Genomic DNA, 19,109 nt, shown 5'->3' on the forward strand with positions numbered 1-19,109 from the left:
GGTGTACATATTTCCGTGTTTATAAAGATGGCTGTGTAGATATATCCATGCTCATACAGATGGCGGTGTAGATATTTCCATGTTCATACAGATAGCGTATTAGATATTTCCATGTTCATCCAGATGGCTGTGTAGATATATCCATGTTCATACAGATGGCGGAGAAGATATTTCCATGTTCATACAGATGGCGGTGTAGATATTTCCATGTTCATACAGATAGCGGTGTAGATATTTCCATGTTCATACAGATAGCGGTGTATGTATTTCCATGTTCATACAGATAGCGGTGTAGATATTTCCATTTTCTTGCAGATAGCGGTGTATATATTTCCCTGTTCAAACAGTTATCGGTTTAGATAATTCCATGTTCATAAAGATAGCGGTGTAGATATTTCCATGTTTATACAGATAGCGGTGAAGATGTATGCATGTTTACACAGATAGCCGTGTACATATTTCCATGATCATCCAGATGGCTGTGTAGATATATCCATGTTCATACTGATGGCGGTGAAGATATTTCCATGCTCATACAGATAGCGGTGTAGATATTTCCATGTTCATAAAGGTAGCGGTGTAGATATTTCCATGTTCACACAGATAGCGGTGCTGATATTTCCATGTTTATTCAGATAGCGGTGTAGATATTTCCATGTTGATACAGATAGCGGTGTAGATATCTCCATCTTAATACAGATGGCGGTGTAGATATTTATATGTTCATACAGATGGTGGTGCCGATATTTCCATGTTCATACAGATGGCGGTGTAGATATTTCCATGTTCATACAGATAGCGGTGTAGTTATTTCCATGTGTAAAGAGATAAATGTGTAGATATTTCCATGTATATGCAGATAGCTGTGTAGCAATTTACATTTTCATGCAGATAGCGGTGTATATATTTCCCTGTTCAAACAGATAGCGGTGTAGATATTTCCATGTTCATACAGATAGCGGTGTAGATATTTCCATGTACATACAGATTGCGGTGTAGATATTTCCATGTTCATACAGATAGCGGTGCTGATATTTCCATGTTTTTACAGTAGCGGTGAAGCTATTTCCATGTTTATACAGATAGCGGTGTAGATATTTCCATGTTTATACAGATAGCGGTGTAGATATTTCCATGTTTATACATATAGCGGTGTAGATATTTCCATGTTTATACAGATAGCGGTGAAGATGTATGCATATTTACACAGATAGCCGTGTACATATTTCCATGTACATCCAGATGGCTGTGTAGACATATCCATGTTCATACAGATGGCGGTGAAGATATTTCCATGTTCATACAGATAGCGGTGTAGATATTTCCATGTTCATACAGATAGCGGTGCTGATATTTCCATGTTCATACAGGTAGCGGTGTAGATATTTCCATGTTGATACAGATAGCGGTGTATGTATTTCCATGTTCATACAGATAGCGGTGTAGATATTTCCCTTTTCAAACAGTTAGTGGTGTAGATATTTCCATGTTCAGAAAGATAGCGGTGTAGATATTTCCATGTTTTTACAGATAGCGGTGAAGATGTATGCATGTTTACACTGATGGCGGTGTAGATATTTCCATGTTTATATAGATAGCAGTGTGGTTATTTCCATGTGTAAAGAGATAGCTGTGTAGGTATTTCCATGTATTTGCAGATCGCTGTGTAGATATTTCCATTTTCATGCAGATAGCGGTGTAGATATTTCCATGTTCAAACAGATAGCGTTGTAGACATTTCCATATTCATACAGATAGCGGTTTAGATATTTCCATGTTTATACAGATGGCTGTGTAGATATATCCATGTTCATACAGATGGCTGTGTAGATATTTCCATGTTCATGCATATTGCGTTTTAGATATTTCCATGTTCATCCAGTTGGCTGTGTAGATATATCCATGTTCAAACAGATGGCGGAGAAGATATTTCCATGTTCATACCGATGGCGGTGTATATATTTCCATGTTCATACAGATAGCGGTGTAGATATTTCCATGTTCATACAGATAGCAGTGTAGATATTTCCATGTTCATACAGATAGCGGTGTAAGTATTTCCATGTTCATACAGATAGCGGTGTAGATATTTCCATTTTCATGCAGATAGCGGTGTCTATATTTCCGTGTTCAGTTAGCGGTTTAGATATTTCCATGTTCATAAAGATAGCGGTGTAGATATTTCCATGTTTATACAGATAGCTGTGAAGATGTATGCATGTTTACACAGATAGCGGTGTAGTTATTTCCATGTTCATCCAGAAGCTGTGTAGATATATCCATGTTCATACAGATGGCGGTGAAGATATTTCCATGTTCATACAGATAGCGGTGTAGATATTTCCATGTTCATACAGATAGTGGTGTAGATATTTCCATGTTCATACAGATAGCGGTGTAGATATTTCCATGTTTATACAGATAGCGGTGCAGATATCTCCATCTTAATACAGATGGCGGTGTAGATATTTATATGTTCATACAGATGGTGGTTCAGATATTTCCATGTTCATACAGATGGCGGTGTAGATATTTCCATGTTCATACAGATAGCGGTGTAGTTATTTCCAGGTGTAAAGAGATAGCTGTGTAGATATTTCCATGTATATGCAGATAGCTGTGTAGATATTTCCATTTTCATGCAGATAGCGGTGTATATATTTCCCTGTTCAAACAGTTAGCGGTGTAGATATTTCCATGTTTATACAGATAGCGGTGTAGATATTTCCATGTTCATACAGATAGAGGTGTACATATTTCCATGTTTATACAGATAGCGGTGAAAATGTATGCATGTTTACACAGATAGCGGTGTAGATATTTCCAGGTTCATCCAGATGGCTGTGTAGATATATCCATGTTCATACAGATGGCGGTGTAGATATTTCCATGTTCATACAGATAGCGGTTTAGATATTTCCATGTTCATCCAGATGGCTGTGTAGATATATCCACGTTCATACAGATGGCGGAGAAGATATTTCCATGTTCATACAGATGGCGGTGTAGATATTTCCATGTTCATACAGAGAGCGGTGTAGATATTTCCATGTTCATACCGATAGCGGTGTCGTTATTTCCATGTTCATACAGATAGCGGTTTATGTATTTCCATGTTCATACATATAGCGGTGTAGATATTTCCATTTTCATGCAGATAGCGGTGTATATTTTTCCCTGTTCAAACAGTTATCGGTTTAGATATTTCCATGTTCATAAAGATAGCGGTGTATGTATTTCCATGTTCATACAGATAGCGGTGTAGATATTTCCATGTTGATACAGATAGCGGTGTAGATATCTCCATCTTAATACAGATGGCGGTGTAGATATTTATATGTTCATACAGATGGCGGTGCAGATATTTCCATGTTCATACAGATGGCGGTGTAGATATTTCCATGTTCATACAGATAGCGGTGTAGTTATTTCCATGTGTAAAGAGATACATGTGTAGATATTTCCATGTATATGCAGATAGCTGTGTAGCAATTTCCATTTTGATGCAGATAGCGGTGTATATATTTCCCTGTTCAAACAGATAGCGGTGTAGATATTTCCATGTTCATACAGATAGCGGTGCTAATATTTCCATGTTTTTACAGTAGCGGTGAAGCTATTTCCATGTTTATACAGATAGCGGTGTAGATATTTCCATGTTGATACAGATAACGGTGTAGATATTTCCATGTATATGCAGATAGCTGTGTAGATATTTCCATTCTCATGCAGATAGCAGTGTATATATTTCCCTGTTCAAACAGTTAGCGGTGTTGATATTTCCATGTTCAGAAAGATAGCGGTGTAGATATTTCCATGTTTATACAGATAGCGGTCAAGTTGTATGCATGTTTACACAGATAGCGGTGTAGATATTTCCATGTTCATCCAGATGGCTGTGTAGATATATCCATGTTTATACAGATAGCGGTGTAGATATTTCCATGTTCATACAGATAGCGGTGCAGATATTTCCATGTTCATCCAGATGGCTGTGTAGATATATCCATGTTCATACAGATGACGGTGAAGATATTTCCATGTTCATACAGATAGCGGTGTAGATATTTCCATGTTCATACAGAAAGCGTTGTAGATATTTCCATGTTCAAACGGATAGCGGTGTATGTATTTCCATGTTCATACAGATAGCGGTGTAGATATTTCCATTTTCAAGCAGATAGCGGTGTATATATTTCCAAGTTCAAACAGTTAGCGGTGTAGATATTTCCATGTTCATAAAGATAGCGGTGTAGATATTTCCATGTTTATACAGATAGCAGTGAAAATGTATGCATGTTTACACACATAGCGGTGTAGATATTTCCATGTACATCCAGATGGCTGTGTAGATATATCCATGTTCATACAGATGGCGGTGAAGATATTTCCATGTTCATACAGATAGCGGTGTAGATATTTCCATGTTCATACAGATAGCGGTTTAGATATTTCCATGTTCATACAGATAGCGGTGTTTGTATTTCCATGTTCATACAGATAGCGGTGTAGGTATTTCCATGTTCATCCAGATGGCTGTGTAGGTATTTCCATGTTCATACAGATAGCGGTGTAGATATTTCCATGTTCATACAGATAGCGGTGTAGATATTTCCATGTTCATCCAGATGGCTGTGTAGATATATCCATGTTCATACAGATGGCGGTGAAGATATTTCCATGTACATACAGATAGCGGTGTAGATATTTCCATGCTCATACAGATAGCCGTGTAGATATTGCCATGTACATACCGATAGCGGTGCTGATACTTCCATGTTTATACAGGTAGCGGTGTACATATTTCCGTGTATATAAAGATGGCTGTGTAGATATATCCATGTTCATACAGATGGCGGTGTAGATATTTCCATGTTCATAGAGATAGCGGTTTACATATTTCCATGTTCATCCAGATGGCTGTGTAGATATATCCATGTTCATACAGATGGCGGAGAAGATATTTCCATGTTCATACAGATGGCGGTGTAGATATTTCCATGTTCATACAGATAGCGGTGTAGGTATTTCCATGTTCATACAGATAGCGGTGTAGATATTTCCATGTTCATACAGATAGCGGTGTAGATATTTCCATTTTCATGCAGATAGCGGTGTCTATATTTCCCTGTTCAAACAAATAGCGGTTTAGATATTTCCATGTTTATACAGGTAGCGGTGTAGATATTTCCATGTTTATACAGAAAGCGGTGTAGATATTTCCATGTTTATAGTGATAGCGGTGTAGATATTTTCAACTTTATACAGATAGCGGTGTAGATATCTCCATCTTAATACAGATGGCGGTGTAGATATTTACATGTTGATACAGATGGCCGTGCAGATATTTCCATGTTCATACAGATGGCGTTGTAGATATTTCCATGTTCGTACAGATAGCGGTGTAGTTATTTCCATGTGTAAAGAGATAGCTGTGTAGATATTTCCATGTATATGCAGATAGCTGTGTAGATATTTCCATTTTCAAGCAGATAGCTGTGTATATATTTCCATGTTCAAACAGTTAGCGGTGTAGATATTTCCATGTTCATAAAGATAGCGGTGTAGATATTTCCATGTTTATACAGATAGCGGTGAAAATGTATGCATGTTTACACAGATAGCGGTGTAGATATTTCCATTTTCATGCAGATAGCGGTGTATATATTTCCCTGTTCAAACAGTTATCGGTTTAGATATTTCCATGTTCATAAACATATCGGTGTAGATATTTCCATGTTTATACAGATAGCGGTGAAGATGTATGCATGTTTACAAAGATAGCCGTGTACATATTTCCATGTTCATCCAGATGGCTGTGTAGATATTTCCATGTTCGTACAGATGGCCGTGAAAATATTTCCATGTTCATACAGATAGCGGAGTGGATATTTCCATGTTCATACAGATAGCGGTGCTGATATTTCCATGTTCATGCAGGTAGCGGTGTAGATATTCCATGTTTATACAGATAGCGGTGTAGATATTTCCATGTTTATACAGATAGCGGTGTAGATATTTCCATGTTGATACAGATAGCGGTGTAGATATCTCCATCTTAATACAGATGGCGGTGTAGATATTTATATGTTCATACAGATGGCGGTGCAGATATTTCCATGTTCATAGAGATGGCGGTGTAGATATTTCCATGTTCATACAGATAGCGGTGTAGTTATTTCCATGTGTAAAGAGATACCTGTGTAGATATTTCCATGTATATGCAGATAGCTGTGTAGCAATTTCCATTTTCATGCAGACAGCGGTGTATATATTTCCCTGTTCAAACAGATATCGGTGTAGATATTTCCATGTTCATACAGATAGCGGTGTAGATATTTCCATGTTCATACAGATTGCGGTGTAGATATTTCCATGTTGATACAGATAGCCGTGTAGATATTGCCATGTACATACCGATAGCGGTGCTGATACTTCCATGTTTATACAGGTAGCGGTGTACATATTTCCGTGTTTATAAAGATGGCTGTGTAGATACATCCATGTTCATACAGATGGCGGTGTAGATATTTCCATGTTCATACAGATAGCGGTTTAGATATTTCCATGTTCATCCAGATGGCTGTGTAGATATATCTATGTACATACAGATAGTGGTGTAGATATTTCCATGTTCATACAGATAGCGGTGTAGGTATTTCCATGTTCATACAGATAGCGGTGTAGATATTTCCATGTTCATACAGATAGCGGTGTATGTATTTCCATGTTCATACAGATAGCGGTGTAGATATTTCCATTTTCATGCAGATAGCGGTGTATATATTTCCCTGTTCAAACAGTTAGCGGTTTAGATTTTTCCATGTTCATAAAGATAGGGGTGTAGATATTTCCATGTTTATACAGATAGCGGTGAAGATGTATGCATGTTTACACAGATAGCCGTGTACATATTTCCATGTTCATCCAGATGGCTGTGTAGATATATCCATGTTCATACAGATGGCGGTGAAGATATTTCCATGTTCATACAGATAGCGGTGTAGATATTTCCATGTTCATACAGATAGCGGTGCTGATATTTCCATGTTCATACAGGTAGCGGTGTAGATATTTCCATGTTTATACAGATAGCGGTGTAGATATTTCCATGTTTATACAGATAGCGGTGTAGATATTTCCATGTTGATACAGATAGCGGTGTAGATATCTCCATCTTAATACCGATGGCAGTGTAGATATTTATATGTTCATACAGATGGCGGTGCAGATATTTCCATGTTCATACAGATTGCGGTGTAGATATCTTCAAGTTCATACAGATAGCGGTGTAGTTATTTCCATGTGTAAAGAGATACCTGTGTAGATATTTCCATGTATATGCAGATAGCTGTGTAGCAATTTCCATTTTCATGCAGACAGCGGTGAATATATCTCCCTGTTCAAACAGATAGCGGTGTAGATATTTCCATGTTCATACAGATAGCGGTGTAGATATTTCCATGTTCATACAGATTGCGGTGTAGATATTTCCATGTTCATACAGATAGCGGTGCTGAAATTTCCATGTTTATACAGGTAGCGGTGAAGTTTTTCCTTGTTTATACAGATAGCGGTGTAGATATTTCCATGTTTATACAGATAGCGGTGTAGATATTTCCATGTTTATACAGATAGCGGTGTAGATATCTCCATTTTAATACAGATGGCGGTGTAGATATTTATATGTTCATACAGATGGCGGTTCAGAGATTTCCATTTTCATACAGATGGCGGTGTAGATATTTCCATGTTCATACAGATAGCGGTGTAGTTATTTCCATGTGTAGAGAGATAGCTGTGTAGATATTTCCATATATATGCAGATAGCTGTGTAGATATTTCCATTTTGATGCAGATAGCGGTGTATATATTTTCCTGTTCAACAGTTAGCGGTGTAGATATTTCCATGTTCAGAAAGATAGCGGTGTAGATATTTCCATGTTTATACAGATAGCGGTGAAGATGTATGCAAGTTTACACAGATAGCGGTGTAGATATTTCCATGTTCATCCAGATGGCTGTGTAGATATATCCATGTTCATACAGATGGTGGAGAAGATATTTCCATGTTCATACAGATGGCGGTGTAGATATTTCCATGTTCATACAGATAGCGGTGTAGATATTTCCATGTTCATACAGATAGCGGTGTATGTATTTCCATGTTCATACAGATAGCGGTGTAGATATTTCCATTTTTATGCAGATAGCGGTGTATATATTTCCCTGTTCAAACAGTTAGCGGTTTAGATATTTCCATGTTCATAAAGATAGCGGTGTAGATATTTCCATGTTTATACAGATAGCGGTGAAGATGTATGCATGTTTACACAGATTGCCGTGTACATATTTCCATGTTCATCCAGATGGCTGTGTAGATATATCCATGTTCATACAGATGGCGGTGAAGATATTTCCATGTTCATACAGATAGCGGTGTAGATATTTCCATGTTCATACAGATAGCGGTGGTGATATTTCCATGTTCATACAGGTAGCGGTGTAGATATTTCCATGTTGATACAGATAGCGGTGTAGATATCTCCATCTTAATAGAGATGGCGGTGTAGATATTTATATGTTCATACAGATGGCGGTGCAGTTATTTCCATGTTCATACATATAGCGGTGTAGTTATTTCCATGTGTAAAGAGATACCTGTGTAGATATTTCCATGTATATGCAGATAGCTGTGTAGCAATTTCCATTTTCATGCAGACAGCGGTGTATATATTTCCCTGTTCAAACAGATAGCGGTGTAGATATTTCCATGTTCATACAGATAGCGGTGTAGATATTTCCATGTTCATACAGATTGCGGTGTAGATATTTCCATGTTCATACAGATAGCGGTGCTGAAATTTCCATGTTTATACAGGTAGCGGTGAAGCTATTTCCATGTTTATACAGATAGCAGTGTAGATATTTCCATGTTTATACAGATAGCGGTGTAGATATTTCCATGTTTATACAGATAGCGGTGTAGATATCTCCATTTTAATACAGATGGCGGTGTAGATATTTATATGTTCATACAGATGGCGGTTCAGAGATTTCCATTTTCATACAGATGGCGGTGTAGATATTTCCATGTTCATACAGATAGCGGTGTAGTTATTTCCATGTGTAGAGAGATAGCTGTGTAGATATTTCCATGTATATGCAGATAGCTGTGTAGATATTTCCATTTTCATGCAGAGAGCGGTTTATATATTTCCCAGTTCAAACAGTTAGCGGTGTAGATATTTCCATGTTCAGAAAGATAGCGGTGTAGATATTTCCATATTTATACAGATAGCGGTGAAGATGTATGCATGTTTACACAGATAGCGGTTTAGATATTTCCATGTTCATCCAGATGGCTGTGTAGATATATCCATGTTCATACAGATAGCGGTGTAGATATTTCCATGTTCATACAGATAGCGGTGCAGATATTTCCATGTTCATCCAGATGGCTGTGTAGATATATCCATGTTCATACAGATGTCGGTGAAGATATTTCCATGTTCATACAGATAGCGTTGTAGATATTTCCATGTTCATAAAGAAAGCGGTGTAGATATTTCCATGTTCAAACAGATAGCGGTGTATGTATTTCCATGTTCATACAGATAGCGGTGTAGATATTTCCATTTTCAAGCAGATAGCGGTGTATATATTTCCATGTTCAAACAGTTAGCGGTGTAGATATTTCCATGTTCATAAAGATAGCGGTGTAGATATTTCCATGTTTATACAGATAGCGGTGAAAATGTATGCATGTTTACACAGATAGCGGTGTAGATATTTCCATGTTCATCCAGATGGCTGTGTAGATATATCCATGTTCACACAGATGGCGGTGAAGATATTTCCATGTCCATACAGATAGCGGTGTAGATATTTCCATGTTCATACAGATAGCGGTGTTGATATTTCCATGTTCATACAGACAGCGGTGTATGTATTTCCATGTTCATACAGATAGCGGTGTAGATATTTCCATGTTAATCCAGATGGCTGTGTAGATATATCCATGTTCATTCAGATTGCGATGTAGATATTTCCATGTTCATACAGATAGCGGTGTAGATATTTCCATGTTCATCCAGATGGCTGAGTAGATATATCCATGTTCATACAGATGGCGGTGAAGATATTTCCATGTACATACAGATAGCGGTGTAGATATTTCCATGTTCATACAGATAGCCGTGTAGATATTGTCATGTTCATACCGATAGCCGTGCTGAAACTTCCATGTTTATACAGGTAGCGGTGTACATATTTCCGTGTTTATACAGATGGCTGTGTAGATATATCCATGTTCATACAGATGGCAGTGTAGATATTTCCATGTTCATACAGATAGCGGTTTAGATATTTCCATGTTCATCCAGATGGCTGTGTAGATATATCCATGTTCATACAGATGGTGGAGAAGATATTTCCATGTTCATACAGATGGCGGTGTAGATATTTCCATGTTCATACAGATGTTGGAGAAGATATTTCCATGTTCATACAGATGGCGGTGTAGATATTTCCATGTTCATACAGATAGCGGTGTAGATATTTCCATGTTCATACAGATAGCGGTGTAGATATTTCCATGTTCATACAGATAGCGGTGTATGTATTTCCATGTTCATACAGATAGCGGTGTAGATATTTCCATTTTTATGCAGATAGCGGTGTATATATTTCCCTGTTCAAACAGTTAGCGGTTTAGATATTTCCATGTTCATAAAGATAGCGGTGTAGATATTTCCATGTTTATACAGATAGTGGTGAAGATGTATGCATGTTTACACAGATAGCCGTGTACATATTTCCATGTTCATCCAGATGGCTGTGTAGATATATCCATGTTCATACAGATGGCGGTGAAGATATTTCCATGTTCATACAGATAGCGGTGTAGATATTTCCATGTTCATACAGATAGCGGTGGTGATATTTCCATGTTCATACAGGTAGCGGTGTAGATATTTCCATGTTGATACAGATAGCGGTGTAGATATCTCCATGTTAATACAGATGGCGGTGTATATATTTGTATGTTCATACAGATGGCGGTGCAGATATTTCCATGTTCATACATATAGCGGTGTAGTTATTTCCATGTGTAAAGAGATACCTGTGTAGATATTTCCATGTATATGCAGATAGCTGTGTAGCAATTTCCATTTTCATGCAGACAGCGGTGTATATATTTCCCTGTTCAAACAGATAGCGGTGTAGATATTTCCATGTTCATACAGATAGCGGTGTAGATATTTCCATGTTCATACAGATTGCGGTGTAGATATTTCCATGTTCATACAGATAGCGGTGCTGAAATTTCCATGTTTATACCGGTAGCGGTGAAGCTATTTCCATGTTTATACAGATAGCGGTGTAGATATTTCCATGTTTATACAGATAGCGGTGTAGATATTTCCATGTTTATACAGATAGCGGTGTAGATATCTCCATTTTAATACAGATGGCGGTGTAGATATTTATATGTTCATACAGATGGCGGTTCAGAGATTTCCATTTTCATACAGATGGCGGTGTAGATATTTCCATGTTCATACAGATAGCGGTGTAGTTATTTCCATGTGTAGAGAGATAGCTGTGTAGATATTTCCATGTATATGCAGATAGCTGTGTAGATATTTCCATTTTCATGCAGATAGCGGTGTATATATTTCCCTGTTCAGTTAGCGGTGTAGATATTTCCATGTTCAGAAAGATAGCGGTGTAGATACTTCCATGTTTATACAGATAGCGGTGAAGACATATGCATGTTTACACAGATAGCGGTGTAGATATTTCCATGTTCATCCAGATGGCTGTGTAGATATATCCATGTTCATACAGATAGCGGTGTAGATATTTCCATGTTCATACAGATAGCGGTGCAGATATTTCCATGTTCATCCAGATGGCTGTGTAGATATATACATGTTCATACAGATGGCGGTGAAGATATTTCCATGTTCATACAGATAGCGTTGTAGATATTTCCATGTTCATAAAGAAAGCGGTGTAGATATTTCCATGTTCAAACAGATAGCGGTGTATGTATTTCCATGTTCATACAGATAGCGGTGTAGACATTTCCATTTTCAAGCAGATAGCGGTGTATATATTTCCATGTTCAGTTAGCGGTGTAGATATTTCCATGTTCATAAAGATAGCGGTGTAGTTATTTCCATGTTTATACAGATAGCGGTGAAAATGTATGCATGTTTACACAGATAGCGGTGTAGATATTTCCATGTTCATCCAGATGGCTGTGTAGATATATCCATGTTCATACAGATGGCGGTGAAGATATTTCCATGTTCATACAGATAGCGGTGTAGATATTTCAATGTTCATACAGATAGTGGGGTAGATATTTCCATGTTCATACAGACAGCGGTGTATGTATTTCCATGTTCATACAGATAGCGGTGTAGATATTTCCATGTTAATCCAGATGGCTGTGTATATATTTCCATGTTCATACAGATAGCGGTGTAGATATTTCCATGTTCATACAGATAGCGGTGTAGATATTTCCATGTTCATCCAGATGGCTGAGTAGATATATCCATGTTCATACAGATGGCGGTGAAGATATTTCCATGTACATACAGATAGCGGTGTAGATATTTCCATGTTCATACAGATAGCCGTGTAGATATTGCCATTTTCATACCGATAGCCGTGCTGAAACTTCCATGTTTATACAGGTAGCGGTGTACATATTTCCGTGTTTATACAGATGACTGTGTAGATATATCCATGTTCATACAGATGGCGGTGTAGATATTTCCATGTTCATACAGAAAGCGGTGTAGATATTTCCATGTTCAAACAGATAGCGGTGTATGTATTTCCATGTTCATACAGTTAGCGGTGCATATATTTCCATTTTCAAGCAGATAGCGGTGTATATACTTCCATGTTCAAACAGTTAGCGGTGTAGATATTTCCATGTTCATAAAGATAGCGGTGTAGATATTTCCATGTTTATACAGATAGCGGTGAAAATGTAGGCATGTTTACACGGATAGCGGTGTAGATATTTCCATGTTCATCCAGATGGCTGTGTAGATATATCCATGTTCATATAGATGGCGGTGAAAATATTTCCATGTTCATACAGATAGCGGTGTAGATATTTCCATGTTCATACAGATAGCGGTATAGATATTTCCATGTTCATACAGATAGCGGTGTAGATATTTCCATGTTCATCCAGATGGCTGTGTAGATATTTCCATGTTCATACAGATAGCGGTGTAGTTATTTCCATGTTCATACAGATAGCGGTGTAGATATTTCCATGTTCATACAGATGGCGGTGTAGATATTTCCATTTTCATACAGATAGCTGTGTAGTTATTTCCATGTGTAATGAGATACCTGTGTAGATATTTCCATGTATATGCAGATTGCTGTGTAGCAATTTCCATTTTCATGCAGACAGCGGTGTATATATTTCCTTGTTCAAACCGATAGCGGTGTAGATATTTCCATGTTCATACAGATAGCGGTGTAGATATTTCCATGTTCATACAGATAGCGGTGTAGATATTTCCATGTTCATACAGATAGCGGTGTAGATATTTCCATGTTCATACAGATAGCGGTGCTGATATTTCCATGTTTTTACAGGTAGCGGTGAAGATATTTCCATGTTTATACAGATAGCGGTGTAGATATTTCCATGTTTATACAGATAGCGGTGTAGATATTTCCATGTTTATACAGATAGCGGTGTAGATATCTTCATTTTAATACAGATGGCGGTGTAGATATTTATATGTTCATACAGATGGCGGTTCAGATATTTCCATTGTCATACAGATGGCGGTGTAGATATTTCCATGTTCATACAGATAGCGGTGTAGTTATTTCCATGCGTAAAGTGATAGCTGTGTAGATATTTCCATGTATATGCAGATAGCTGTGTAGATATTTCCATTTTCATGCAGATAGCGGTGTATATATTTCCATGTTCAAACAGATAGCGGTGTAGATATTTCCATGTTCATACAGATAGCGGTGTATGTATTTCCATGTTCATACAGATAGCGCTGTAGATATTTCCAAGTTAATCCAGATGGCTGTGTGGATATTTCCATGTTAATACAGATAGCGGTGTAGATATTTCCATGTTCATACAGATAGCGGTGTAGATATTTTCATGTTCATCCAGATGGCTGTGTAGATATATCCATGTTCATACAGATGGCGGAGAAGATATTTCCATGTACATACAGATAGCGGTGTAGATATTTCCATGTTCATACAGATAGCCGTGTAGATATTGCCATGTTCATACCAATAGCGGTGCTGATACTTCCATGTTTATACAGGTAGCGGTGTACATATTTCCGTGTTTATACAGATGGCTGTGTAGATATATCCATGTTCATTCAGATGGCGGTGTAGATATTTCCATGTTCATACAGATAGCGGTTTAGATATTTCCATGTTCATCCAGATGGCTGTGTAGATATATCCTTGTTCATACAGATGGCAGAGAAGATATTTCCATGTTCATACAGATGGCGGTGTAGATATTTCCATGTTCATACAGATAGCGGTGTAGGTATTTCCATGTTCATACAGATAGCGGTGTAGATATTTCCATGTTCATACAGATAGCGGTGTATGTATTTCCATGTTCATACAGATAGCGGTGTAGATATTTCCATGTTTATACAGATAGCGGTGAAGAAGTATGCATGTTTACACAGATAGCCGTGTACATATTTCCATGTTCATCCAGATGGCTGTGTGGATATATCCATGTTCATACAGATGGCGGTGAAGATATTTCCATGTTCATACAGATAGCGGTGTAGATATTTCCAAGTTCATACAGATAGCGGTGCTAATATTTCCATGTTCATACATGTAGCGGTGTAGATATTTCCATGTTTATACAGATAGCGGTGTAGATATTTCCATGTTTATACAGATGGCTGTGTAGATATATCCATGTTCATACAGATGGTGGAGAAGATATTTCCATGTTCATACAGATGGCGGTGTAGATATTTCCATGTTCATACAGATAGCAGTGTAGATATTTCCATGTTCATCCAGATGGCTGTGTAGATATATCCATGTTCATACAGATGGTGGAGAAGATATTTCCATGTTCATACAGATGGCGGTGTAGATATTTCCATGTTCATACAGATAGGGGTGTAGATATTTCCATGTTCATACAGATAGCGGTGTAGATATTTCCATGTTCATACAGATAGCGGTGTATGTATTTCCATGTTCATACAGATAGTGGTGTAGATATTTCCATTTTTATGCAGAAAGCGGTGTATATATTTCCCTGTTCAAACAGTTAGCGGTTTAGATATTTCCATGTTCATAAAGATAGCGGTGTAGATATTTCCATGTTTATACAGATAGCGGTGAAGATGTATGCATGTTTACACAGATAGCCGTGTACATATTTCCATGTTCATCCAGATGGCTGTGTAGATATATCCATGTTCATACAGATGGCGGTGAAGATATTTCCATGTTCATACAGATAGCGGTTTAGATATTTCCATGTTCATAAAGACAGCGGTGTAGATATTTCAATGTTTATACAGATAGCGGTGAAAATGTATGCATGTTTACACAGATAGCGGTGTAGATATTTCCATGTTCATCCAGAATGCTGTGTAGATATATCCATCTTCATACAGATGGCGGTGAAGATATTTCCATGTTCATACAGATAGCGGTGTAGATATTTCCATGTTCATACAGAAAGCGGTGTAGATATTTCCATGTACAAACAGATAGCGGTGTATGTATTTCCATGTTCATACAGTTAGCGGTGTATATATTTCCATTTTCAAGCAGATAGCGGTGTATATACTTCCATGTTCAAACAGTAAGCGGTGTAGGTATTTCCATGTTCATAAAGATAGCAGTGTACATATTTCCATGTTTATACTGATAGCGGTGAAAATGTAGGCATGTTTACACAGATAGCGGTGTAGATATTTCCATGTTCATCCAGATGGCTGTGTAGATATATCCATGTTCATATAGATGGCGGTGAAAATATTTCCATGTTCATACAGATAGCGGTGTAGGTATTTCCATGTTCATACAGATAGCGGTGTATATATTTCCAAGTTCATACAGATAGCGGTGTAGATATTTCCATGTTCATCCAGATGTCTGTGTAGATATTTCCATGTTCATACAGATAGCGGTGTAGATATTTCCATGTTCATACAGAGAGCGGTGTAGATATTTCCATGTTCATACAGATGGCGGTGTAGATATTTCCATTTTCATACAGATAGCGGTGTAGTTATTTCCATGTGTAAAGAGATACCTGTGTAGATATTTCCAAGTATATGCAGATAGCTGTGTAGCAATTTCTATTTTCATGCAGACAGCGGTGTATATATTTCCCTGTTCAAACCGATAGCGGTGTAGATATTTCCATGTTCATACAGATAGCGGTGTAGATATTTCCATGTTCATACAGATAGCGGTGTAGATATTTCCATGTTCATACAGATAGCGGTGCTGATATTTCCATGTTTTTACAGGTAGCGGTGAAGATATTTCCATGTTTATACAGATAGCGGTGTAGATATTTCCATGTTTATACAGATAGCGGTGTAGATATTTCCATGTTTATACAGATAGCGGTGTAGATATCTCCATCTTAATACAGATGGCGGTGTAGATATTTATATGTTCATACAGATGGCGGTTCAGATATTTCCATTTTCATACAGATGGCGGTGTAGATATTTCCATGTTCATACAGATAGCGGTGTAGTTATTTCCATGTGTAAAGAGATAGCTGTGTAGATATTTCCATGTATATGCAGATAGCTGTGTAGATATTTCAATTCTCATGCAGATAGCGGTGTATATATTTCCCTGTTCAAACAGTTAGCGTTGTTGTTATTTCCATGTTCAGAAAGATAGCGGTGTAGATATTTCCATGTTTATACAGATAGCGGTGAAGATGTATGCATGTTTACACAGATAGCGGTGTAGATATTTCCATGTTCATCCAGATGGATGTGTAGATATATCCATGTTCATACAGATAGCGGTGTAGATATTTCCATGTTCATACAGATAGCGGTGCAGATATTTCCATGTTCATCCAGATGGCTGTGTAGATATATTCATGTTCATACAGATGACGGTGAAGATATTTCCATGTTCATACAGAAAGCGGTGTAGATATTTCCATGTTCAAACAGATAGCGGTGTATGTATTTCCATGTTCATACAGATAGCGGTGTAGATATTTCCATTTTCAAGCAGATAGCGGTGTATATATTTCCATGTTCAAACAGTTAGCGGTGTAGATATTTCCATGTTCATAAAGATAGCGGTGTAGATATTTCAATGTTTATACACATAGCGGTGAAAATGTATGCATGTTTACACAGATAGCGGTGTAGATATTTCCATGTTCATCCAGATGGCTGTGTAGATATATCCATGTTCATACAGATGGCGGTGAAGATATTTCCATGTTCATACAGATAGCGGTGTAGATATTTCCATGTTCATACAGATAGCGGTGTAGATATTTCCATGCTCATACAGATAGCGGTGTTTGTATTTCCATGTTCATACAGATAGCGGTGTAGATATTTCCATGTTCATCCAGATGGCTGTGTAGGTATTTCCATGTTCATACAGATAGCGGTGTAGATATTTCCATGTTCATACAGATAGCGGTGTAGATATTTCCATGTTCATCCAGATGGCTGCGTAGATATATCCATGTTCTTACAGATGGCGGTGAAGATATTTCCATGTACATACAGATAGCGGTGTAGATATTTCCATGTTCATACAGATAGCCGTGTAGATATTGCCATGTACATACTGATAGCGCTGCTGCTACTTCCATGTTTATACAGGTAGCGGTGTACATATTTCCGTGTTTATAAAGATGGCTGTGTAGATATATCCATGTTCATACAGATGGCGGTGTAGATATTTCCATGTTCATACAGATAGCGGTTTAGATATTTCCATGTTCATCCAGATGGCTGTGCAGATATATCCATGTTCATACTGATGGCGGAGAAGATATTTCCATGTTCATACAGATGGCGGTGTAGATATTTCCATGTTCATACAGATAGCGGTGTAGGTATTTCCATGTTCATACAGATAGCGGTGTATATATTTCCATGTTCATACAGATAGCGGTGTATATATTTCCATGTTCATACAGATAGCGGTGTAGATATTTCCATTTTCATGCAGATAGCGGTGTATATATTTCCCTGTTCAAACAGTTATCGGTTTAGATATTTCCATGTTCATAAAGATAGCGGTGTAGATATTTCCATGTTTATACAGATAGCGGTGAAGATGTATGCATGTTTACACAGATAGCCGTGTACATATTTCCATGTTCATCCAGATGGCTGTGTAGATATATCCATGTTCATACAGATGGCGGTGAAGATATTTCCATGTTCATACAGATAGCGGTGTAGATATTTCCATGTTCATACAGATAGCGGTGCTGATATTTCCATGTTCATACAGGTAGCGGTGTAGATATTTCCATGTTTATACAGATAGCGGTGTAGATATTTCCATCTTGATACAGATAGCGGTGTAGATATCTCCATCTTAATACAGATGGCGGTGTAGATATTTATATGTTCATACATATGGCGGTGCAGATATTTCCATGTTCATACAGATGGCGCTGTAGATATTTCCATGTTCATACAGATAGCGGTGTAGTTATTTCCATGTGTAAAGAGATACCTGTGTAGATATTTCCATGTATATGCAGATAGCTGTGTAGCAATTTCCATTTTCATGCAGACAGCGGTGTATATATTTCCCTGTTCAAACAGGTAGCGGTGTAGATATTTCCATGTTCATACAGATAGCGGTGTAGATATTTCCATGTTTATACAGATTGCGGTGTAGATATTTCCATGTTCATACAGATAGCGGTGCTGAAATTTCCATGTTTATACAGGTAGCGGTGAAGCTATTTCCATGTTTATACAGATAGCAGTGTAGATATTTCCATGTTTATACAGATAGCGGTGTAGATATTTCCATGTTTATACAGATAGCGGTGTAGATATCTCCATTTTAAT

Source organism: Gorilla gorilla, chromosome 4 (genome assembly GCF_029281585.2).
Source record: "Gorilla gorilla gorilla isolate KB3781 chromosome 4, NHGRI_mGorGor1-v2.1_pri, whole genome shotgun sequence".
Taxonomy (NCBI): Eukaryota; Metazoa; Chordata; class Mammalia; order Primates; family Hominidae; genus Gorilla; species Gorilla gorilla.